The 25,395-nt window shown below is 37.2% G+C and overlaps 1 protein-coding gene across 25 annotated transcripts in view; it reads right to left on the reverse strand.

Annotated features, from left to right (window-relative positions):
• Nucleotides 1-25,395, reverse strand: part of LPP (LIM domain containing preferred translocation partner in lipoma) — a 640,361-nt gene that overhangs the window by 457,501 nt on the left and 157,465 nt on the right. For all 25 annotated transcript variants that reach the window (XM_023525869.1, XM_011381721.2, XM_011381711.2 and 22 more), the window contains one exon: nt 15,204-15,266. The gene's annotated coding sequence lies outside the window, so the exon portion shown is untranslated. The remainder of the gene's footprint in view (nt 1-15,203; nt 15,267-25,395) is intronic.

Genomic DNA, 25,395 nt, shown 5'->3' on the forward strand with positions numbered 1-25,395 from the left:
CATGCTGGGAGGTAAATCAGGCAGGCAAATACTCACTGTATGAAGACAATGTAGCTTAGTAATTAAAAGAGCAGTGGCTGGAGTTAGACTATCTGAGTTCAAGTCCTGGCTTTACCTTGTACGAACCAAGTGACTTTGAGGGAGTTGTATAAAGTCTCTAAATTTCAATTTTCCATGGGTAAAATAATGGTAATAACAGTACCTTCCTTAGAGGACTAAGTGAGTTAATGATGCAAAGTGTGCAGAATAAGTCCTAACTCGATAAGAATTTAGTAAAAGTCCCAGGGAGTTTAGAAGTAGCCAGTTCAGAATTTTCCAAATCTATGTCACATTTCTTTCCTTAGTAATGCTATCACTCATCCATTTAGAAAATATTTATCGAGTTCATAAATGAGCCGGGTGTGACTCTGGGCACCTGGAAAACAGAGAAGACACACGTGGCTCTGAACTCAAGGTCCTAACATTCTAGCAAGGAGAAAAATGAGGCAGAAGAAAGGTAGTGTAAAAGTAAAATACCTAAACAAATAAGACAGCGAAGTGTTGGTTTTTGTTTTGGTTTCTCTTCATATCAATCCCTCCAACTCAACAATCTATTATACCATTCTACTTTGACCAATATTATATACAGAATGCTTCCTGTCTGATTTAAAACTATTTCTACAGTTGAACATTTGTTTAGAACGTGTTGCCTCACCTCACCAACTTCTTCAGGGAAAGAGCCAGGAATTGCTCCTGGGTTTTCTTCTAATTTTCCTATATATGTATTTTTGGTCATCCTTCCCCCCAACCCCAGTAAACACAGGTGCATCCCCAGTGGCTGATATGTGACTCAATAAAAGAGCATTCTGTCTTGACACTCAGCAGCTGCTTCTGAACTCACAGCGTTTTTATGAGATTTGTTACCAGAGGGGCATTTCACGATAAGAAAGTGTCATGCACAAAACTGCAGACTTGACCATTCTCTCCCCTCAGGATTTCAGCTATTAAAAAAGTTAAATCAAACTAATCCCATAATTTGATTCCTGAAAAACTTCGAAAATGATGCTTCTGCATCTAGCAAAATAGACATTAATCCTCTCTCCCGTCTTTAAGACATGTTTTTTTTTTAATCTATGAAAACCATTTTCTCCAATTTGATTTTATATTATTCATACTTGAAGGCTTTTCAGTAGTGTTACTAATTCATCTCCTTTCACCATTGGTCATTCTTACAGTCTCTGCCTTGATTTGTAATTCATTTTTATTTTCCTGCCCCATCATTCTGGAGGATATAAACAGGGATATGCTCTGCACAGTGGATCAAAGTGTAATGGTTATGTGTGTATGAGGTGGAGGGAAGGAGAAAGTGATAGATTAATTAAACTTTCAAGTGGTAGGGGTCCACCCTCCTTGCCAAACTGGCTAAAACTCTCTCGCGTAAAGAATAGCATTCATATCCTTGACCAAAAGCAGATGAAGTACCTGCCAAAGCTGTTATACCTTCTTGTGTCTATATTTGTTCTAAATAATTGTCTTTGCTGACTTGAAATCTGCTAAATTGGAAAGTATGTTTACTAAGACTAAAAAGATGCCAGGATAAAAATCAGACATAGATGTGATCTCGGTAGCTTTTCCCTTAAACCTCAGTATAGAGAATACTTTGCCACTGAAAAGACCTCCATGGAGGCCTCATGCATGCACAGGAAGAACCTGAGGCCAGAGCAACCAAGATCTGTTGATGTGGTTGCCCACTATAAACTCTCAGGAAATGAGCCATACTCAGAGAATGCTGGCTCTAGATCATTTAGCAGAGTGGTGACTTAAGCAGAAAAGTTGGTATCTCAAGCAAGTTGGTCTTCTACTTAAATAAAATAATATATATAACTAAATTAAAACAAATCTGAGAGTGAAGGCTGCTCAGGTAGAAGGGCTCAGCGTCCTCACTGCTTGGCCCACACCCCACATTTAGGCCGTACATCCACCCAGAACCCTGGGGCTCCTTAAAGCACAAGTTTAAAAATTCAGTGATCTAATCTAATTTCAATCTTGATGATTCTTCATAGGAAACTGAGGAACAAAGATCCAGTATGGTTCACAGATTCAGAGATGGTAAGTAGCATAGCCATATATTCTCCTGCAAGAAACCACACTGCCTTTGTCAAACCATAAAATGTTTATGTTCTATGATTCTGCCCTTTTAGCAGGATAAAGAAATTGGTATAATCGACGTGCCAAGCAAAATTTTTAAATGTGCCCAAAGTTAAGAAGTATGCAATAGCAAATAAGGACATCTAAATTAAACCTTGGGAACCCCAACTTGGAGAAACACAAAACATCCATTCTATATGTTAAAGATTCATGTGATGGTTCTGTAGTGAAAATAACAAAATACATAAGAGAAATTTTTCTTTCAGCTACTATACATAAATGTGTCAGGCACAAAATCAAACCACTCGAAAATGATGTGAAATCCATTCAGTTCTAAGTACAGAAAAACACAGCAGCATTTGTGTGAGGTGTGGGAGACACGTAACCTAAATGTGTTCCCTGGGTTAGTAACTTGAACTAGGAATTCACTAAAAAAGTGTGAAGAGCTTACAAGAAAGAGCATTGAGCAAAAAACATTGTGAGACACATTTGATATAATAGTCATATGATTAACAAACTGTCACATCAAACTTTCCTGCAACGTGGGAACACTATGACACTTCATATTTTTAAAACTGACATTTTGATTCATTACTGTAAATAGCACATTGGGTAAAATATTGTGACAAGGAACAGATCATATATATGTACATATATATGCACTCTATATATTACATGTGTATATTTTTCCTAGCTCTGAAACATTTTAGAATATATGAAACCTTTTCCTACAGAGACAGTGTAGGCCAGTATGTAAACAGGCTATTGCACTTCTAGACTACCCATTTCTCTTGTAAGTAGGCAGATGGACAATGTGTCTTCATTCCACAGAAAGTCTATGAAGCAGAAGGATTTCAAAAGTAAAAGCATGACTTCTAACAAGATTCTGAATAAGCTCGTCAACTCCAAGCGAAGGATGTTATAAAAGTTGTTTCAATTTACTGTACCTGAGTTCACAAAATCACAGTCACAAACATACATGAATCATTTCTCTTGTCTTCAGGGAGCGCCCAATCCACTCAGAAGAACTGAGACAGACATATGCGATTCTAAAGCATGACAGGCTGCTTCGAACATGCAAGAAAGGTGCAAAGTGCTATGTTTTGTTTTGTTTTCCTTTTCTTTATTTAGTGTGTATGTGCATTTCTTATAGTAAATAGCGTGTTCTCTAAGCTATTGTTCAGAGTAAAATTATTCGACTGAATTAAACAAAGTATGGACTTCAATGGGGACTGAAGAAATTTGGAAAGCTTGCAAGAACACTCAGATTCCCAAGACAAACTTTCTTCCCGGAGAAAATATGTTTGATTCCTGTCTAATACCAAACAACATTTTCTAACTTTTCATTTTACCTATAACTCTAAAACAAAAGATAAAATATCCATTCTATGAACATCCAAGTTTCTATTTCAATTTTTCCTTTGGTAATTTCAAAATTCTTATGTACTTTCAAAATACAGCTTTATAAAAAGCCTAAAAGCTAATCTCTCTCTCTCTCTCTCTCTCCAATAGACCCACAAGCATATTTGTCTTATGTGTTTCCTCTCTGGGCATTATATCATTATTATTCAGCTCACCCTCCTCCTCCTTAAACACCTGGAAAGTTAGATACAAAAAGGAAATGCAAGATCTATATATATCAAGATATTATACTCACTACAAATAAGCTTTGACTGTGTACTAAAATTTAAATTAGGCAGCGATATTCTTCCTGAGCACATAAGTTTAAAAAAAAAAAAAACTGTTCCACATTTATGTTTTTTTCAGAAAGGATGCAGAAATGTTATCAAACTCATCCAAATCATATAAAAGTTAGGAAAGCATAATAGATATCATGTAATGAATATAGCAAATATTGAGAAAAACCTACAAAACATCAATATCAACTAAAATGTAGACTTTAGCTGTAACATTCAAAAATTCTCACATCCTTCTTTTGTAACCATAAAAAAAGTGGTCTGATTTTGTTATTCATTTACGGTAAAAGCCCTTTTTCCCCGTATACTGGATGCATCCAAACTTATTAAAAGTTAAAAGAGTCTTATACACTTTCGAAGTTTATTTCAAACAAAGCAAATTAAAGAATATTGCACTGTTTTTCCCGTGGCTTAATGAAAAAAAAAAATCAGTTAAAGTGTTGTCCAAAGCATTATAATAAGTCACTGTTTGAACCTGAGTCCTCATAATTATTTTTCCAAAGTTTTAAGGGGGTAGGTTATATCCTTATCCTCCTCAATAGAAGGCTGAATCTCTGTCTACGGAACAGTGCCCCTTGCATAAGTAGCGAAGAAAAATAGAAGTAATCTGACAATATTTGAAGATAGAAGACCCAGATGCAAATCAATCTCCACTATTTATTACTCGAAATGAATTTAAGCAGCTCACTTGACTTTTGTTTCTTCGTTGTAAAATGAGGATAATACTGGATAGCATACTGGCTTTTATGAAAATTAACGATGAATGTACAAGAAATCTTATAGAATCCAAACTGGCGAGAACGTTGTTCCCCCAAATCATAATTTGCCAACTTTTACTGTCAATTAATAAAAATTTTAAGAGGTCACCTGAATTCAACTCAGTTCAACTAACAAAAATGTACTCAGTGCTCATCATCTGTGACTTAGATTTATGCCAGGTGCCATAATTGAAAGGCGATGGGGAGGGAAGGAGAGAGGAGAAAGGAAGGGAGGAAGATCCATCTATGTCACAATTTTTGCCCTAGGACCCTGTAACCTTGTGGAAGAGACAGCATTTCACATATGAACTACCTGAAGAACACTAACACTATAAAGTACAAAAAAAGAAAAAAAAAAGTTGGTGCTGACAATGGCTCATATGGTAGTTTAATGACAGGTCTTACGTGATGTCAGGAAAGGGTTCAGGGCAATAGAGAACATGACATTATTTTTCTCCTGTCCCTTTAAGCATCTACTTCTCAGAGAACCCATCTGTGGAATCCGATAGGAAAGAATCTCTGCACATGGGCACAGCTGACTGACACCTTGGGCATTTACTCTGGGAATCTATCACCCCCACACTATCTATAACTCACACTCATTTCCTCATTCCTTACTCTGCATTCCACTCCTTTCCCTCTCTTCCACTCCTCTATCTCTCTTTACCTCCTCTGCTCATCCCTAGGGACAGCAATGTCCCCAGGCCTGGCTCACCTCAATCCACAGTCTTCTGGACTGAAAAGAGCCCTCAGGCAGGGGTGAGTGTGGTACAACTGGAACAGTAGAGGACTGTGTACCAGGAGACCTGAGTTCCTCTACCAGCCTTAACCCTACTTCACTCCGTAACCTTGAGCAAGTCACTTCCACTCAATGAGCCTCAGTATCCTCACTCACCAAACAAGATTAGAGGATATTTAAAAGCCCCTCTTGATCTTAAATGTTCAATGTATGTGTCCTGACCTACAGTTTCCAACAGTTTCCTCGTGACAACTGGGGGCTCACCAGTCACACTTGCTCCTGAAGATGCATTGACATGACCACATCGACAGTTTCTATTGTGGGGAAGGTCAGGGACTCCTTCAGAAAATAGCTGATCTAAACAGAGCCCAAGGAGTGTCATGGCAACACAGCTCGCAAGCTGCCAGAGGTAGGGAGGAAAAGCAGCCAATATGCGTGTGCAGCTGCCACATTTCAGAACAGCACTCAAACCTTGTTAATATCAACTTGCTTAATACTGAGTTTCATAGATTATAAGCTATTTTTACTGCGTATTTAACAGATTTGTGTATCGTCTTCTCTGCCAGCATTTTCACAGTCCAGTACAGAGGACTCTGCCATCGGAAAGCCTTCGGGACTTTAGGCCACCCAGGGTTAACTCAGGAGAAAAAGGGAGGGGGAGAAGATGAACAGGAGGGAGAAAAATATACTCAGCAGTGGAGACTAGGGGGAGGAGGGAGTAAGATGCAATAAAAGCAAATACAAGCCAATACTACAAACACTCAAGTGTGAGACACTCAAATCCCAGCTCTCTAAAGACGCAGAGCTGGATGTGTGGAGAGAGTAAGGGAGCCGAGTGCTCTCTTATACTCGGGCCAACACACAGACTCCCACCTCCAGTTTGATCACAACCTGTTTGCTTTCACTTGTCTTCACAATCAGTCACTCTCAGAATCGTCACGTATGTACTCTGCAGAGTCTTATGCCCACATTCCAGGAGGCAAGCACCTACCCACTAATGTAAGCTCTTCAGAGATTATATAAGGAAGAGCTTTTGCTAAATGTCCCATTTACAACCTGGCTCCCTCATATAGGAATGGGAATTCTAGCTTATGATGATTGACCAACCTAATCTATGTGAAAGCCCCTGTCACATAGTAGACATCCAATAATCGTCTGCTTGTTTCCATCTATTTCATACAGCAGCAGCACCACGTGCACCACCCTTATCTCCCAATGGTCTTCGTAGAAAGGAAGAACCCAGGCCAGCCAAGGCCACATGAGTGGCGAACAGGAGCTCAGGCTCCTACCTTCCCCCCACAGCTTGGTCAGAAGGGGCACCATTCTCAGACCTACTGCTAACTGGGCAAGAAAAGTAGAGTCAGTCATTTCTTCTCTGGGAGAAGAGTTAACTAGACAGTTAGTTTTTAAGTTCCTTTCTTGCTCTGAAATTCAGCTTGTAAATCTCACATCCATCTTAAAAACAAACAGAGGGAAAAACTGTTGAAGAAAACACTCGTGTACTTCTTTATTGAGCATAATGTCTAGAGCACTGTGCCAGCAGCTAAAGAAAATTCCAAAAAGCAGAGAAGAGTCCTTAGATTCAGAGCCCTTATAAGATGTGTGTGCAGGAGGCAGGCGGAGGGAGGGTTAGAGCAAATATGGAGAGATGGCAATATAAAATAATAAGATTTATTTATAAAACAACATCCAATGCTAAGACTACACTTCAGAGCCAAGGGGTGGAGAGAAAAGGTATCCCTGGGAGGCGGGATACATGCTGGTCCTACAAGCAGGAAAGCGGGGCCCACACAGGCAAAACGGAGGAAGGTGGCGTATTATCAGAGCTGGCCCTCTCCAGTGGAAGAACATCGGGAGCTAAGATGATTTTATGTCTTACATCATTTTAAAATTCTGTGTTTCATACATTAAAAGCTGTAATAACAATGGTCACCCAGCCGCCCATCATCATAATGTTATGTGGGAGAATAGAAAGAGTACTAAAATAGGGAACAGGACACTGGCTTCTAGGCCCCGCTCCATTGCCACTATCAGCTGCCAGGGTTTAGCTAAATCGTTTATCTGGCTGTGGAATAGATCTTATAGAATTCCAGTTGTAGTTCTTGAAGCTTCTTGAGAACCAAATTGTCTGACATTCACATTTTGCAGGTAAGAGGACTGAGGCCCACAAGAAAATAAGCGATTTCTCTCAACTACACATTTCTGTCATCTATGCCCGGTTCTCTGGACATGGCTGGTATTCACCTGCTTCTGGGTCTTGTCTCAAGCTAATTGTTGCCTGCTAGTGATTTATCCTCAAGTCCCTGTAATATCTCATCGAAGTCCATTTAATCAGCTTCCAAAGCCAACTCCAGTCTCTGGTTCTATAATAAACTTCTAGGTAGAGTCCCCCAAATTCTCTTACTGAGAAAATATAATTACTGAGCTCACATATCATACTGAGTCTTGGCTGGACCTGAATCAAAGTCACCTCACAGACCTGCCAGCTCCCTCCTTCAATTTCTTAGCAAGCCACTTTGCTTGGTAGGTGCTAAGTAAATGCTTATTAAGTCAGGTTGGTCTGGAACATCATTTTTTTTGACCCTCAGCCAAGTACCTTCTTAAACATCATGCTGCCTCCGATCATCATAAGCCTAGGTGTATGTAATCCCTATAGCGACCAAAATAGTTTTGACTACCTCCAAATCCATCAAGCTATTTACCAGACCGACTAAATATGTAGCAAGAGAGAAGGGACATAAAGGAAAAGAGACGAGGACCAAAGGGCATGGACTACAAATCAGATAAACTGCATTGCCTATGAGCTAAGGAGCACTGGTATTATCATTCCAATTTTACAAGGAAGAAATCTGCAGTGCAGACAGTCAATGGCTGGCCCATCGGAACAACGAGATCAAATTCTGCAGTCTAAAAAGATACTGCTTTTTCCACTGTGGTAAACTCAAGTGGGTGGAGTCTCAACACAGCTATCAGCTGGGCAGGCCCATTCAGTCTACTGCAGAGGATGAGGGACACCTGGAAAGAAGAGCACGGCAGGCACTTATAGCAAAGGTTTTATACTAAGTGACACTCAACTAGTAATGATGGAGTGAAAGCGTGGCAGAAAGATTTATGAGGCAAAGCTGTGTAACTCCAGAGGCAACCCAAGGAACACATCAGATGGGAATTTTAAAAATTCCCTTTAAACACACGAGGATTCAAATGCCAGCACACGCAGTGATGGCCCCAGCCAGACAGCAAACGCGTATTGGCACCACTGTAATTTGTCCATTCACCAATATGCTTCCCGAAAAACACCCATATGTTTTCTTTTAGCTTCCATATGCTTTTTTAGCAAGGAAACTAAAATATTTCATTAGTTTTCAGTAATTAATAATTACTTATTTCACAATAGTCACCCTCATTAAAAAACGAAAATAACTGATTAAGCTGCAGGATCCTGGCTTTCAACTCGAGCTTTTAATTTTTTTCTTTTTTTTTTTTTTAATTCTTTCCCTCTAGGAATTGAGTAATAGAGTAGAACAGCCAGTGTGAAAATATTCACACCATGGGGAATGAAGAGTTATCATACACGTAGCCCAGCATTCCTCTTGACTGAGACATCATGGTTTAATGAAAAGAACATGGACTCTGGAGCAAAAAGACTTGGGACCCAATCCCAATTTGACCCCTGGTGAATAGCACTTCTGAGGAAATGCAGGGCGTTGAAAAGATAAAGCCTGCTGGATGCCTTCAACCCAGCCTTCTATTATTCCCAGGGAGCAACTTCACAGAGTTTCCTCCTGCTATCTCAAGGCATGGGTAAGGCATGCCCAGAATGCTGGCAGTGTGCCAGTCATTGTCAGCAAGCCACGGCCTATAGCCTTGAAATTGTTCTCAGGCCTAAAACAATGCTTTTCAAACTCTAATGAGTATACAAACTACCTGGGGATCTTGTTAAAATGCAGATTCTGATTCAGGAGGTCTAAAGTGTGGCCTGAGGTCTGCATTTCTAACAAGCTCCCAGAAGATGTTGATATTCCTGGTCTTCAGACTAAACTTTGAGAAGCAAAGACCCAAAAACTATCAAGATGAAGTTAGGAAATAGAATCTGTAAAAACAGAACAACTGTGCCTGTTTCACTGGGCTATGATAAGGGTTATTAATTATATCAACAACGTTTCTGTGCATTCACTGAACAGCACAAAGACATATCACTTATCACAACAGTTTTGTCAGTCAAGTACGATTTCCGTTTTACAGACAACAAAACCAAGGCTCAAAGAAATCAAGTAATGCATCCAAGGTCACGCAGCTAATAAGACATTTTCCCAATTCAGGCCTATCTGCCTGTCAGTGTGAGTATAAGCCAATGGAAGATAGAAAATCAGAGTAGATATTACTGTGGAGTGCTGGTATGACATCTGGTTCTTGTTTCACCACAGTCTTCCTACCTGTAAGGTGAAGGTGTTGCCCCTGGCAATCTCTGAGAGCTCTTCCATCTCTGACACCAGCTTTCACTCTCATGGCTCCCAAGTCTACTCACAGCGAGTCACTAAGCACTGAGCATTAGCTTCACACATATGGCAGTCATTACGTCTTGGCATAGTCCAAATTCTAGCTGCTCACATCTGCATTTGTGCTGATCTATGCATGGTCAGAAGTCAATCTCTATTAAAAATCCCATGCTCAATAAAACAGAGAGAAAACAACAAATGGGTTCCCCAAAGCATTGAAATTCCAATTCAGTTGATAACTCACAATATGAGCAGGGTACTATGATCCTAATCACTCTTTGTCTCCTCCTCATCTCACTTACAAAAATAAAGAAATTGAGGCTACTAACCTGATAGAAGTTTTTTTAAAGAAAGAAAAAACATTGGTTATTTATAATGCATTTTGCACGATCATCCAACATTTCTTATTCTGCTTTAAGGTGTCAGATAAGCATTTAATTAATTAGTTAATTAATTATAATATAATTGATTTCTAAGGCTTATAGAATTGTTTCATTGTTCCTATTCATATTCAGTATTATCTCAAGGTACTCACCTATTTTGGAGCAGATCTAGATTTATATACAGACTGTGCTACTTATGAGCTTTATGACTTTGACCAAATTACTCAACCTTTCTGATCTCAATTGCTGCATATTAAAAATGGGAAAAAATAGTTTTCTATTTTATGAGATTGAATGAAATATTGTATTAAAATGGCTAGCATTTAACAGATTCTACATTAGAAGTAATTTGATTGAGTGGATGAATGAACAAATAAAGCAATCAGAATAGAAGTCTCAATATTAAATCTCAACAGTTTGAGACATATAAAAGTCCAGAATCATGCTCATAAATATGGTGACACCCAGAGTAGAACATATAGGTGAACTGTGGGGAAAAAATCCCAGAACGACAGGAAATGTATGTTACCCAAATGCCACCTTCGACTTCCTATATTAAAAATCTTCTTCTGCTTAACTTAGAACATTCGTATGTTCTTCAGAAGGCCTACAAAACTCTCAAAATTACAGACACTATTCTATGCACATGAATATTTTCTATTTAATAGATTCAAATATGAGCTTCCAAATATCTTATAATTCACTCCCCTACTACTGAACACACACGCATACACACATACATACACACAAACTAAGAACAATAGTGTTAGGCAAGTTTCTTGACAGAAAAGGACCTGTCAACCAAGAGGAAAAAAAAGGTTATTTAATAAAACAAGGCTGAGAGATGCAAACATGGTTTATAAAACGAATGGGCAGTGGAATTTATCGGAATACCTTCCAAACCAGAGAAACGGGGTTTGAATTCAAGACCAGCTTTGGCTGCAAACTTGCTATGGGACCTGGGCAAATCAAAGACTCATGAAAATCAGGGCTGGGAAAAGCTTTGCCCCTCAGCTATTGTACTCTCCTCCTTCTCCCATCTAATAGATAGAGAAACCGAGGTTCAAAGATAGATCATCCCTTCACCAAAGTCATAGCAAAAGAATTAGAGCCAGAATTCGAACCTTGGACTTAGTAAAAAACTTCCACACTCTGCGTCTCAATATTAGGAAGACCAAAATAAGTCTTTAGATACAGTGACCTCCAAGTTATCCTCTAACTAATTAATAATTACTACTCTCTTCTCTGGACCTGGAAATGTCCTGAAAACATGAGTTTGGCAAAGATCGTTCCAGCTGCTTCTCAGTCCCAACCCAGTCCCACAACAACAAGGCAGAGAGGTCTAAAACAGTGAGAGATATTATTAATCTTGTGTAGCACAGCAACTGGGAATTGCAGACCTGGAACCAGATTTCATCGTGTTGGCCATTACTCTTCTGTCCTCTTGGTTATTAATCATTCATCTGTCTTCTTTTTATTAATGTTCCTACTATGCTTGGTAAACAGCCAACGAGGAGCTCATCCTAAGCTTCCTATCATTCGTTGGATCAGAAAAGAGCAGGAGACAGTGAAACAAATAGTGGTGACGATGTCAGGGTCAAGGAATCTCTTACAGAAAGGACTGCAGAGGAATCCACATTCTCCTAGTCAACACAGAGCAGAAATCTGCCAGAATTCTCTATTCCACTGCCCCTCTGGATTAATGGAGATGCCTAGAGTCTGTTTCTGTTTTAAGGACATCTCACATCCCTGTGCTGACACTGGTATTACCTGAAAGACAATGGTCCTTTAAATATTGGGTTGAGAAAGGGCAGTTGATAGAAAAAAAAGATTTCTCTCCTAAAACAGAGATAGGACTATGGAGTCAAAAGAATTCTAGTCCAGGATCTACAACTGATCATACCTTAGACAAACTGGATTCCCTCCCTGACCCCGAAAATCTCCATCTTTGAAATGAGAGAATTTGGCTAGATTGATTCTTAAAGTTTCCTCTGGTTCTGACATTCTAACCTCTCCTTACAGGTCAATGACTTAACCTGGAAAAGTCAAACAACAGAACAGAAAAGGAACCCACTGATGTTAACAGTGAACAAGTTCACCAGATACTCTAAAATTAAGACCCAAATAATGGAGTAGAGAAATATAGGGAGAAGATAGATTTTGTTTTTCCTTTCTAACCAGAAACTAAATGTTGCTGAAGGTAGGGAATGACAAATGCATAAATGCCCAATCATAGTGTATGTATAATTCAAATCGCTAACTGCTCTTCCGGTATATAAGAGAATCAAAAGCTAAAAAGAATAACTTTTTACGTAGGCTCTGTCATAGAGTCATAGGACTTCGCCATGATTTTGGAAAGGTGGCAGCAGAAGAGAGAAAGGACTGGCTAAGAAATAAAATCACAGGTAATAGAAGATTTGACTAGAAGTAATGCCATGATCAACTGGTCCTACTCTATCTGTCATTAGATGACGAAATGGATCCTGGAGAAGGAAAGTGATTTGCCCAAGGTGACAGAGAGAGAACCAAGATTAGAATTAGATTCTCACAACTTCTGGTTCACATACCATAATATAAAACATACTGCTTAACTCCCCAAAATAATGATATCTTATCAAGGTAACTAAGAAAATAATTTAATTTATAACTAATTTAATTTATAACTACTACCTCCACCTCGGAAAACAATTACTAGTTAATTTGACTTAAGGCAGACTAAGGCTGCTTCCATCAAATTTTAATAAACATAGAGACAAGTCCATGAGAATTAATTGGGTGTTATTCATCCTTACGAATGAATCACCCTTACCCTGTAGAAAACAGTAATAATCAACGGTCTACAGGAGGCCAGAGTCTGTTCTTGTTCAAGTACAGATCCTGCCTATTAAAGAACATTGGGTATCAGCTCTAAATAGTAAACAGGGTATACCATTTCAGATTCCATGAAGTGCAGCTTTAAATAGATTTGGTTTGGAAATGGGTCAGGGAACACACCACAGTCAGTGGATCAACATTGAGAGCAGAGAAAAACAATGATTACACTCATTATGTGGGTACCTGTTGACACATCTACTGTCAAGTCTAATTATTTATTTAAACTGTTATTCTTTCTTCATTACTGCCACTGATACCAATTATTACCATAAGATTATTTTAAATTCTACAGCATGTCCCCAGAATATTTACCTCTCCACCTTCCAAATATTATTTGAGAAGTTTTTATCCTTCTCTCCCCACCAGCCCCCACGTCCAAAATATAGAGGATAGATAGATGATAGATAGACAGACAGCTAATGATAGATTAGATAGATGATTGATAGATGATAGATAGATAGATAGATAGATAGATAGATAGATAGATAGATAGATAGATAGATGATAGATAGATAGATAGATCTAGATAGATAAGAAATCCCTCTTTCTCAAGAGCAATTTTTTATGAATTTTCAAGCCTTGCTTAAACTCTTCTTTGTAGTTTCAAGATGGGTTTCGGTGGCGGGGGGCAGGGGCATAGTTAACCACTTTTCAAAGTTTATTCTATTAATATTTAACATGAGCATTTGGAGAAAAATTAATATAATAATTGCAGTTTCTAAATGAACAAGTTAGATCTCTGCTTAACAGAGCTATTAAAAACTGTGAAACTACATGTCTACAGTACATTCTTTTCTGATATGTTTATCCATGAAAATACATAAAATACATTAGAAAGGTATCTTTTGCAGGGGCATTTTATGAACTAGAGAGGGACCAAATGACAGGCAGGAGCCATTCCTGTATTTTTAGCCACTAATTTTCTTGTAACCTTCTCTTTTGTAGTCATGAGAATAAAATCTAAACACCACCGGTGGCTGCTGTGTCTGATCTAATTATAGAGGAGTTTCGCAGTCCATACATCACCCACCTTGTTTGCACAAGACGTGTTTTTATTCAGTGTGTATGGGGAATATTAACTTTGAAAACCGTATTAATGCAACACCATAATTTCCATTTAATTCTAAATTTCTAACTCCTACAAATATGGGGCACTTCCAACGAACTTCAATTCTTTCAAAGGTTTGTGTAACTAAAGTCATGTTTACAAGTTCAAGATCATGGAAATAACATACCAAAGGAATTATTAAAATATTCAGCAGAACAAATGTTTGCATTTGTTTGTGTTGATATGAAATCTTCCGCAAAGTTATTCTACGAGAACACCGTATTTTCTACTTTACCTCTTTCTTCCTAAGACTTCTAAAAGATATCATATTACATAGCAGAGATAACTGGGAAGTGTAGACATCAGCTGGTTAGCTGTAACAGAAAACTCACATTTTGCAAATTTTACAACTAGCACGCTTCCTTCAATTTTTTTTCTGGCCTCCATTTTCTTGACAAACTGGAGAAGAATGCATTCTTCTCCAAAAGGCTGATCTCTTTCACAATGATCCCCCAGGAGAGTGAAATGCTGATTATTATGGGTCCTGAGTTTCAAAAAACTCTAACTCATTTTCTTATTCTTAGGTTGTAGCCTTGGATTATGTCTTTTTGAGATGTTTTTTTTTGAGCAGCTAAGAGACAGTGATGAAACAGACTGGTTATGTTTGGCCCCTTCAGAGTCAGATAACTCTGACATCAGTATAGTGAAAATGCACTCAAGGACCAGGAAACTAGAGAGAAAACCCTCCTGCCACATGCTAGCTGGGGTACAAGAAGACGATCAATAAGAACATTCTAGTACATGGCATAATATGGACACTTAAATACTGGTTAAATCTGAATCTTCCCTGTGGCTCATGTTTTTGTGCTTTTGGTTCAACCCTAAGAGCTAAGAATTGAAAGGAAAAATTAAATTAAGAAGACATTAAAAAGAGAGCAATTCACTCTCTTAGCCATTTTTCAGGTTTTGGTGCTTATAAAATACCTTTGTGTTTCTTCTGTTGGGAGTGAAATCTACCTTAAACATTATTGACTAAGATGCCCATTAGAATTTCATAAATATGAAGACAATCTCCTCTTACCTCAGATAATAGCTCTTGGAATGGTCAGTGGACACCAGGTTCAGCAAACTGCAATGTTAATGTCTGTAAATGAAATAGACAAAAATTACTCTTAAGTACGAAGGTATATTTATTTATAAATAATCATAAACACTCATATCTATATAGCAGTTTCTTATTTTGCAAAACATTTTTCACATTCACATTATCTTGTTTTCATTTTCACATTATCTTGTTTCACCTCACACTAACCTGGTGAAGAAGCAGGAAGACATTATTCTACTCACTTCATAAGGAAACAGAAGCTCGCAAAGGGATAGGGAAGATGAGAAGGGAACTAACATCTTTCTCACAACTGACTTCACAAATGCCATGTGAAATGGGTACTATTGTCCTCATTTAACAGATATAGAAACTAAAGTTTAGAAAAAGCAGGTAACTTGCCTAAGACTACACGGTACAGTACATGGCAGGGTACAAGTTTGGACCCTCTGATCCAGTGGTCTCTCCTAGAATATTAGGTTGGGAACGCACAAACAGCTCATTGACTTGATCCACTAGGCTTGGTGGAAGAGGGAATAATAAAATAAAACTAGCTATTTGACTGACATGAAGAAGCAGGACACACATGTGGGATTTAGAACCAGTCAGACTTATCTTCCTCTTACCAAAGGCCTTAGGCAAGTTACTTAAACCCTGAGTGTCAATTTTCTCACATGTAAATGAAGATTATAACATCTACTTCATAGCCAAAGATCAGTTAAACTTATTTTGATTTTCCTCCATTATGTCCTATCTGTAGATATGGACAGTGGTGATATACAAAGTGGTAAATTTTTTTCCTATGAGCCCATGTTTATACGATCAAAGAATGATGTTACACGCATGCGATGCTAGAGAATACCTCTGGACTGGGTATTTTGTGCCCCTAGTTTGAAAATACCACAATATTTATCTATGCCTATCTCACATGATTTCCCTAACAACAGCACAAAGAACTTTTATTCCAAAAGGCAAAGCCTCAAAATTTAAAATCAAATGTCTCTTCAACACCAAAAAGCAAGAGATACTGCTTAAGTGAAAGACATGCAAGTTTATCTCAAGTCTTTTTAAAGTATGTGCCTATATTGTGCCTTAGGTTCAGAGAGATGGAGCTTCCAACGGGACTGCGACAACAGAATTTATTTTAATATAATGGATAGATTGATTTAGAAGTAGAAGACCTCTGGGAAGTTTTAGTAATATATCCCATTTTCATACAGGACTCAAATCAGATTAAGAATAGAACATGGGATTCTAGAATAGAACAATAGGATACCCTACAAGAAATTCTTTTCACATGCCACCAAAATCTTTATAGTGTGAAAAATATTGTATGAGCATTTTATCTCAAATCATCCTCATTATAACCCCAATGAGACCTTTTTACCCTAATTTTACCAATAAGGAAACCAAACTTCAAAGATCACATGGTTAATATGGAACAGGTAAAAATTTAACCTTCTATCTTGACACTAAAACCAGTAAGGACATAATGTAGCCTCCCATTTGGGGGTACTCTAGTTGGAGGGAAAGGGAAAATGACTATATATCACACAAAAGTCAACTGTCAAGGCTCCAAATCACATTTAGCCTTGAGTCCTACTTCACTCACAAGTAAAAGGAGAAAAGACTTCACATCTGTGGCCTAACCAGAAGGTGACACATTACTGAGTTGATGCAGTGTCACCATGTTTGATGCAGGTTAGCATGAACACTTTCTCAGCTGTCCTCAGTGAAGTTTCAGAGATGCAACATCCTTGTGCAAGCTCTCAAAACACAAGCCACAGAAACAATAGAAGTCAGCATCATTAAATTTTCACGAAAGAACCTTCATCAGTAAGTCTGCATCTTAAGCAGTAGAAAAGCTGAAGCCTTCCAAGCTAAGAAGTTCACCAGCCGTCTTCACATGATTAGAGTACCATGTGTCCTCAGTAACTCCTGAGTATTTCCTAATGCAATGGAGTTTTCTCCACTAGACCCATAAAGACATCTGGGACAACTGACGAATCCCACTCTAGCGTCTTGGTATGAAGTCAGTTATCCTTGGCTGCCTCTGTGTATTTTATGACTGCTGATCCAGAACATGGTAGGTCTGCATCCTTTGTCAAACCACCCATCCTCTCCCAAAAAAAATGTTCTCATCCCCAGAAGCAATTACAACCAAAAATAAAGAAACCTGTATAATCAACTCTAACTTATAAAACATCAACCTATTAATTAAAATCTATGCAAAAGCCAGACTCACCAAACCTAGCTAGGACTAATATAGAATAATTGATCATTTCGACTGTATTTTGGGGAAAACAGATGAAAACAAATGAAGCCAGGAAAAAAAAAAAAAGAGAGAGAGAGAGAATGGAAAAGAAAATGATAGGGAATAAAGGGGGGAAAATGCAGAAAAGAATATAAGGACATGAGAAATGAAAAAGCAAAGAGACCTGTTTCAAGAAGCTTTCACAAACCATGGTACCTTTTTAATCAACCACTGTACCCTAGGACAATTTTTAAGCAACGTTATTCTAGGATGATGATTCTAACATTATGAACAAAAATTCTAACCACTCGCTAAGACCCATGTAAAGATGCCTCTTAACACCTTTTTGCAAGCACTATAGCACAGATGCGAAATATGATAGAACCTGTTAAAACTCTCACTAATCACATAAAAGGGTAAATTTTTAGCCCTGTTGCCCCAGATGTTCTTTCTGAATAGGGACTGTTGTCTTGAAAACACCTGTATGACAATTGAGGACCTGGGTTCCCGCTCTTAGCACTATAATTCCCAAATATTTTAAATTAGAAGTTGTATGAAATATACATTTTTTCTGTTTCTCTTCACAGGTCTTGATCATGCTTATCCCCAAACTACTATGAAAAGGCCAATAATTATTTTGTCTGGACTCTGTATTTTGGTAAGTTTTACATGGTGGTGAAGATCGTGGTGAAAGGATTACTTAATACTAAGATTTGTTTAAATTAAATAATGTCATAATCTTAAGCATGATTATTAGAGCATCTGTTCCCAAAAGCAATTGAAATATTAGATTAAGCCAAAGGCATTAAATGACAAACATGGAACGTCCCCCATTGCCATCATCAAACCCCATATGAGGAACATTTTTAAATGCACTCTCTCACCTGCCACCCTAAGATACTTATCAAGAATACAACATATTCCATGGCTTATGAATGATTTGGTTGTCTCATTAAAGTAATGTTTGCCAGTATTTAATTGCTTCCCTCCCTGATTTTAATTTCCTCACCTGTCAGCATCTATCAGAGCCACTGAGATCTTCTGACATCCTGGCTGATTGTGTTCAAATTAATCAGATTTTTGAAAAGTAAATTGCTTTGGCCTAAAGGTAATGCGCAACTTCTTCATGTTATATTTATAAGAGTTCTATCAAAGGAACTTATAATCTAGAAATTAAATGAGAGGTTTTAGAAATCCTAAGCAAAAATATCACTAGTACTTTTTTAAAAACCAATCAAAAAGTGCTTATTGAACACATAGCACTTCCCAGCAGTCACTCTGGGGTAAACAGAAGAGAGTAAAACATGAAGCTACCTCAGAAAATTTGGAGAAACAGGTGAAAAATAATTAATTAAGCTAAACCCACGTTTTCTTAAGTAGCTGACAATCTGGTCACTCAAAAGGTATATTATGTATTTGCATCTGAGACCAGTTATACGCATTATGCTCTCACAGAGATTAATGATTTTACTCTTCACTTCAATACAGTGAGGTAAAATCGGTGTTATTGCTAGTAAGAGTAGCAGTATTCCCATTTAACAAGTGACAAAGCCGATGCAAAGAATGGTAAAGGAACTCTTTCCTATATACCTGGTTATGGGCAGACCTGATCTTGTGTTCTAAATAAAATCAGAAAATACAGCATGATTACTTTGGAATAAAGAGAGAAAAAATTCTTTGCAAATTCTCCATACATAATTATTCAGTGCTAATTCTTATGCTAATATCTATCCGTAACAGTGCTTAAGACACTCAGGCACTAGGTTGTTCTATAAGAAGTAAATGAAAGAGAAAGACTTCCTAATGTGTCCTACCACCATGAGATTATTCTTATGTATATATGTTATTATTCCTACTTTGGATTATGAATATATGGATTCATGCAATAATTAAGTCCCAAAAGCAAGTCTATAATATCACACTTATTTTCAGTACTTCTACTGGTTCTAAGGCCCCTAAACTAAACAGAAGAATAAAAAACGTTGCATACATGCAATTAGGGATGGGAGGAGGTGGAGTCTAGTGTAACACATGGAACTTAGAAGTTGGTTTTCACAAAAATGCCTTTACAACCAAATATAACCAAACCCTAATATGGGTCTTATTTTTCCAGTGGACTCTGAGCCTCTACTTAACCTTTAAGCGTCTCCTCTGCTGTGAAGCTTTTCCCGACCCAGACGGTTTGTTGAAGCAGCCTTTCTAAAGACTACCTTAATGCCTGTTTTCATATCTAGATCCACTAAAATTACCACACTGTCTTGTCACTTTTATTTGTGTGCCTTGAGAAGAGAAACCTTGTCAAACTCAGTTTCTTTAATACAAATCCCAAATCCAGAATCTGTCCTTAGTAGGTACTCAAGAAAATCTTTATTGAATGAATGCATAAATGAATGAAAAAAGCATTCTGTATAATTCCTATAGCATTTAAGTCAATGCATGTCATATTAGAAGTGCTTGGTAAATGTCGGTTGGATTGAAATTAATTAAACAGTTAATTTAAAAAAAATATTGTTCAATTAAATGATTCTAAAAGCTACTGAGTATTGAGGGGTCCAGTGAGGAGTTAAGTAACCTGCAATGACCCACTCATCCTTAACCCAATAAAGGAGAAAAGAAATGTTTTTTACAGAAAGAATAATAAAGGCTGAACTTATGAATAGAAATGTAGGCAGAAGTTGAGAAAATTTATGTAGAGAAAAATATTATTTATCAAGAAAACCATGTTAAATTATAGATACAAAATTACAAAATAAAGGGAGAAACAAATCTAGAAAAAATATGATTTTTTTTCAAGATTATGGGTATGAATAAAACCTAAGAGGGAGAAAGAGAGAAAGAGAGGGAGGAGAAAATGAAATAATGAATTCTAAAAACCAAGTCATGTGTGTAAAAAAGGAAAATCATCAGATAGATCAAAGAATAAAGAGTTAGTCAAAATCAAAGTAATATTAATTAAACACTACACTTCTGTAACTGAGCTAAGCATTTTATATTCTTTAATCCTTAAAAATATTCTTAGAAGTTATTATTATATCCATTTTACATCTGAGTAAACCAAGGCTTAGAAAGATTAATCTGATCGAGGTCACACATCTAGCAAGTTTTGATGCTAGTATTTATAGCCCAGCATTTAAGACCCACAAACTCATACTGTTCCCAGGATCTAAGAGAAAATAAGTGGGCTGGAATAAGAACTTTAGAGTCAAATGGCAAGATGGCAATCCAGAGAGTGATGTGGAAATAGGGAAGGCAAAAAATATATAAACCTTTTTAAATCCTGGGATGTTTAGGTATCAAGAAAAAGACTGAAGGAGGAAGTGGCTGGGGAATTAAAGCCATCTTCAAGAATCTGAGGATGTGTCGTGCATAAGCCATATTATACTTTTACAAAATATGCAGTGCTAGAACTATTAGGGATGAGATGATGGAAACTCTAACTTTAGAGCAAAGCAAAGGAGAACTTTAAACTTGAAGCTGTCCAGCAATAGAACAAATTGCCTCACAAAGAATTGGAAATGTTCAAGTAGAGGCTAAATGGCCATCTGTCAGGGAAGGCATGTGTGACATCCTGGCAGTGGGAGTCTGCATTAAAACATGGACCATTGCAGTTGTGTGTTTTGGAGATTTAGCTGCTCAATATTGAGAGATAAACAACAGCTCAGATCTCTAGACAAAAATTTGAAGAATGTCCTTTGAAGAAGAAACCCCTGAATAAACATAACATTCATTCAGTACATCCACGGAGCACCTACGATGCACCAAGCACAGGACAGTCCGCATGCTCCAGAAGTTTACACAAGGAGACAGAAAACACATTTCAAAGAGTTAAAACAGAACTGCTGCTAGGCAATTTGCAGGTCTAATAAACAGCAAGGAAAAATCATAACTAGATGTCTAAGAAATAAATTTAAAAATACAGAATGGTTGGCAGGTAACTAATGACAAGAAAAAGATTTGCAGAAAAAAGTCACCAATGGCCTAGGTTTAGGGAAGAGCTAATACACAGAGATGACCAAAGGGAAAATCCAATCTCATTTTTGGGTAACCAAGACAGACACGGAAAAAGAATCAGAAGACTGTTAGAAAACAGAGTTTAACTCAAAAAGCTCACAAGTGAGAAAAAGCAATCAAATGTTTAATGAGAAAGAGGAAAAAAAAAAAAGAGAGAGAGATCTTGCAAAAGAACACCCAACTTATTTGAAAATAAGACAACACATTTGAGAGTCTGTAAGCCTACTCTCGAGGTTTGCCAGATTTACGTACATTGCAACCTCTCTCAAGGCCTAATCCCACAAATAGCTACTCAAAAATAGGAGAAAGGGAAAACATAATATCTGGGTCCAGTTCTGCTAACTTTCTCAGCATTCTTCATTACAATTTAACAGTATGACCAATATTTATAAAAGAAAATAAATCACATAAAATACTAACATAAGCAAAAGCAAAGTTAGGAGTCATTGTTATTGAACAATCTCCCTCTCTCCCATAGAAAAGGAGACAGAGAGATAGACAGAGAGAGAAGGGAGCTTTAATAAAGAATTGGGCAGTGGGGGGTGGGGGGGCAGTGGTCTAGTAAGATAACTTGTAGTGATATGAAAGGTAACGGCTGTGTATACAGTTTCCCTTCCTGTGACTTTTAACTAGTCTAGTTGAAGAAGAAAGTCGCTGCTTCAACCCAAACTCGCTGATTCTTCTTCCCCACAAAACTGGAATTCTAAACCAGAATATGAACAAGCGGTTAACTCCTCCTTCAACTTCTGTGCCTTGGCTAAGACAAAGCATGTTCTGTTTAAAGAGGCAGCAGTGGTTACTATTGAAAAGCAGAGGTACAGTGGTGAATGCACAGTAGGGAAAATACGCAAAGGGTTTAATACACAAAAAATACAGAACACTTTATTAGTAAGTTTAAATATAGTTGGTATCACCATATTCGCAAAAGAAGTTCAAAAACATCTACCTTGAAATTCCTAACACTAAAATAGGAAACCAAAAGGAAAAAAAGACAAAAGAGGAATGCAGTAATAACTGGGTTCTTGTCCCAACTCTGCCACTAACTAGTGCTGTTTTCTTGGGTAAGTCTCTTCCAGCTCTCCTTTCCTATGAAATGAAAGAACGGAAAGATGAGTAGCTCTCAATGCCTACAAACGCATAAGGGGTCTCAAGACCTTTTCAAGGGTCGGCAAGTTCATAATACTACCAAGATGCAATGAGCCTTTTTCAACGTGTTGACATTTGTGCCAAAGATGCAAAAGCAATAGTTGGCAACAATGGCTGGAGTTTTAACAAGCATCAAGACAATGGCACTGAAATATGCTGATAGTCATACTTTTCACCACCAGGTACCCGCAGTAAAAGGGAGGAAAAAGAATATCACTAAGACTGTTCTTAATGCATTAAAAATTATTAATTTTATTGAACTTCAGTCCTTGAGTACACATCTTTTTAATATTCTATGTAATGAAATAGTAAGTATGTATGAAGCACTTCTGCTGAATTCCAAAATGCAATAGCTGTCTCTAAGAATGCACTTGTATGATTGTTTGAACTAAAGGCTGAGCTATCAGCTCTTTGCATGGAACAGCATTTCTATTTAAAAGAATGAGTGACAAACTACAGTCATTCAGACTTAGGTTTTCCTGGATATTTTCTCAAAAATAAACCAAAAGAGCCTATCGTTTGAAGGAAAATAGCTAACAGTCTTTGGTGCCAACGAGAAAATTCAAGTTTTAAAGTGAAAATTGAAATTTTGAAAATCTTGTATCTAATGTTATGCACTTGACATCTTCCTACTAACTAAAATAGGTTATTGATGAAATTACTAGTAATATCAATAAATGTGACTGTTTTCTATGTTACAGAATAAAACACATCAACATTTGGAAAAATCCGCATAATTTGGAGAACCAATAGTTTCCAAATAACCAATGCATGATGTTACAAAGTCATAGGTGGAGATCCATTCATATTGATAATTAGACCATGGATTTTAATATAACGGAGCATAAAAAAGTTTACCGATTTCAGATTTCACATTGTAACTAAACTTCAGAAAACTATCACTTGTCAAGGTTTGGTGTTGTATCAAAGAAGAAAATCCACAAGTACCTCATTTTTCCTTCCTTTGCCAATTCTTTCTGGAAATCTTTTTCTGGATTACCTTTGTAAATCTTAATCAAAACACATAATTCAACAAATTAACAGTGAGAATGTAGTTGCCACTTTTCTCACTGTTTTTGTTTATTTGTTTGTTTGTTTGCTTCATTTTGGAAAATGTACTATTTTCATATAAATATTTTACATTTAAAAATGTCTTTTTTATTTGTTTTAATTTCTAGATAAACATCATTAGCTATAACACATATAAACTAAAACTCATGTTTAAGAGTGTAAGGAGGTCCTGAGACCGAACCTCTTGACTAGGTGGGATTTACGTGTTTCCTTCTTGGCTAGGCCTAATATCCTTTGGTTCTAAACCACTAGGGAAGAAACAGAATGGCTCTGCTCTACTTTCAAATCCTGCTACCTGTTTGTTTACCTTTACGTAGCTGCCACTTCCATGAGCATTTGGAAACAGTGAAATATCTGACTGACTTCATCATGGAATAGGCCATTGGCTGGCTAGTCAACAACTATTCATTGTCTGCCTTCTATGGGGCATGCACTGATTCTTAGAGCACCTGGATCAGAATCCAAACTCTACTACTGATCAAGGTATACTCCTGGTCAAGATACAAAATCTCTCCAAGCCAGTTTTGTTAATGTAAAATGAGAATGACCATAGGATCTACTTCATAAGATTATTGTTTGCTCTGGTGAAATGATCCAGTAAAAAGCTTACTATACACAGTGCCTAGCATATAATAAAAACTCAGTAACTCTTGCTCATTGTTATAACTGGGATGTCTGTTACCATTGTTTGCAATACAGATAAAAGAAATAGTTTAACCACATTATCAAGGTCTCAGAATCTATCCCAGATGCTGAAGCATTCAGCTCCTTGAAAATAGAGAAGCAAAAGTATCCAGGAGTACTTGTTTCTCACCTCAAGAGCAGAGACTCTGTCTTTCACCAGGAATGAAAGCAAGTTTGTAATAATGACCGAGTCGCTGCGTAAGTTCCTAAACTTTCTGTGGTGAAAGAGGCAAGCAGTTCATACTCAACATCATTCTCAGCACTGTGGTGAAAGGACAAAGAACCACAGGCAAGTGAGGATTCAAACCAAGTTTCTGATTAGATGAGAGAGAAGACTTTTCCTTTTCTTGTGTTTTGGCAAACAGTCATGTTCATTTCACCTTCTTACTCCACTTGATTTAAAACCCAGAAGGAATGAGTTTGGGTTAAAATAAGGATGTTTGTCAAGTCAAGGTCAGACCTCTCATATTGTAGAGAAGAGGTCTTTGATAAATTTCTTTAGATTAAATATAATATGATTTGGAGGAATAGATGCATACATACTTACCTACAATTTCTTTATAAATATATAAAGGAATTAAACATTAAACTTGTTATATTGGTGAGGCTCAATATCATTTTTAAAGAAAAAAACATGATGCCACCTTTACTTTACGTTATTTCATCAACTCTATGTAAAACCACGTCAAGTGTCAATACCTTACTATCCTGATAAGAATTGTACTCTGATTTAATAGAATGATGTAAGTTTTACTTCCAGAATAATGTATAGAAACGATCATGCCCCCTTAACAGTACTTGGATCTTCAATCAGGAAATTCAATTTTAGCTGCAAAACTATGTTTTGGCAAAAGTGCAATTGAACTCAGTGTACTTGTCACATTTCTAAATATACCCCGGTCACCATGACAACAAGAGAGACTGATGGATCGCTTAAAAGAGTACGGTATATTTAATTGTCAGCATTTTAAACTGACTCAGAAAAATGCTGTGTGATAGGTCTAC

This window comes from Pteropus vampyrus, unplaced genomic scaffold (genome assembly GCF_000151845.1).
Source record: "Pteropus vampyrus isolate Shadow unplaced genomic scaffold, Pvam_2.0 Scaffold14, whole genome shotgun sequence".
In the NCBI taxonomy this organism is placed as follows: Eukaryota; Metazoa; Chordata; class Mammalia; order Chiroptera; family Pteropodidae; genus Pteropus; species Pteropus vampyrus.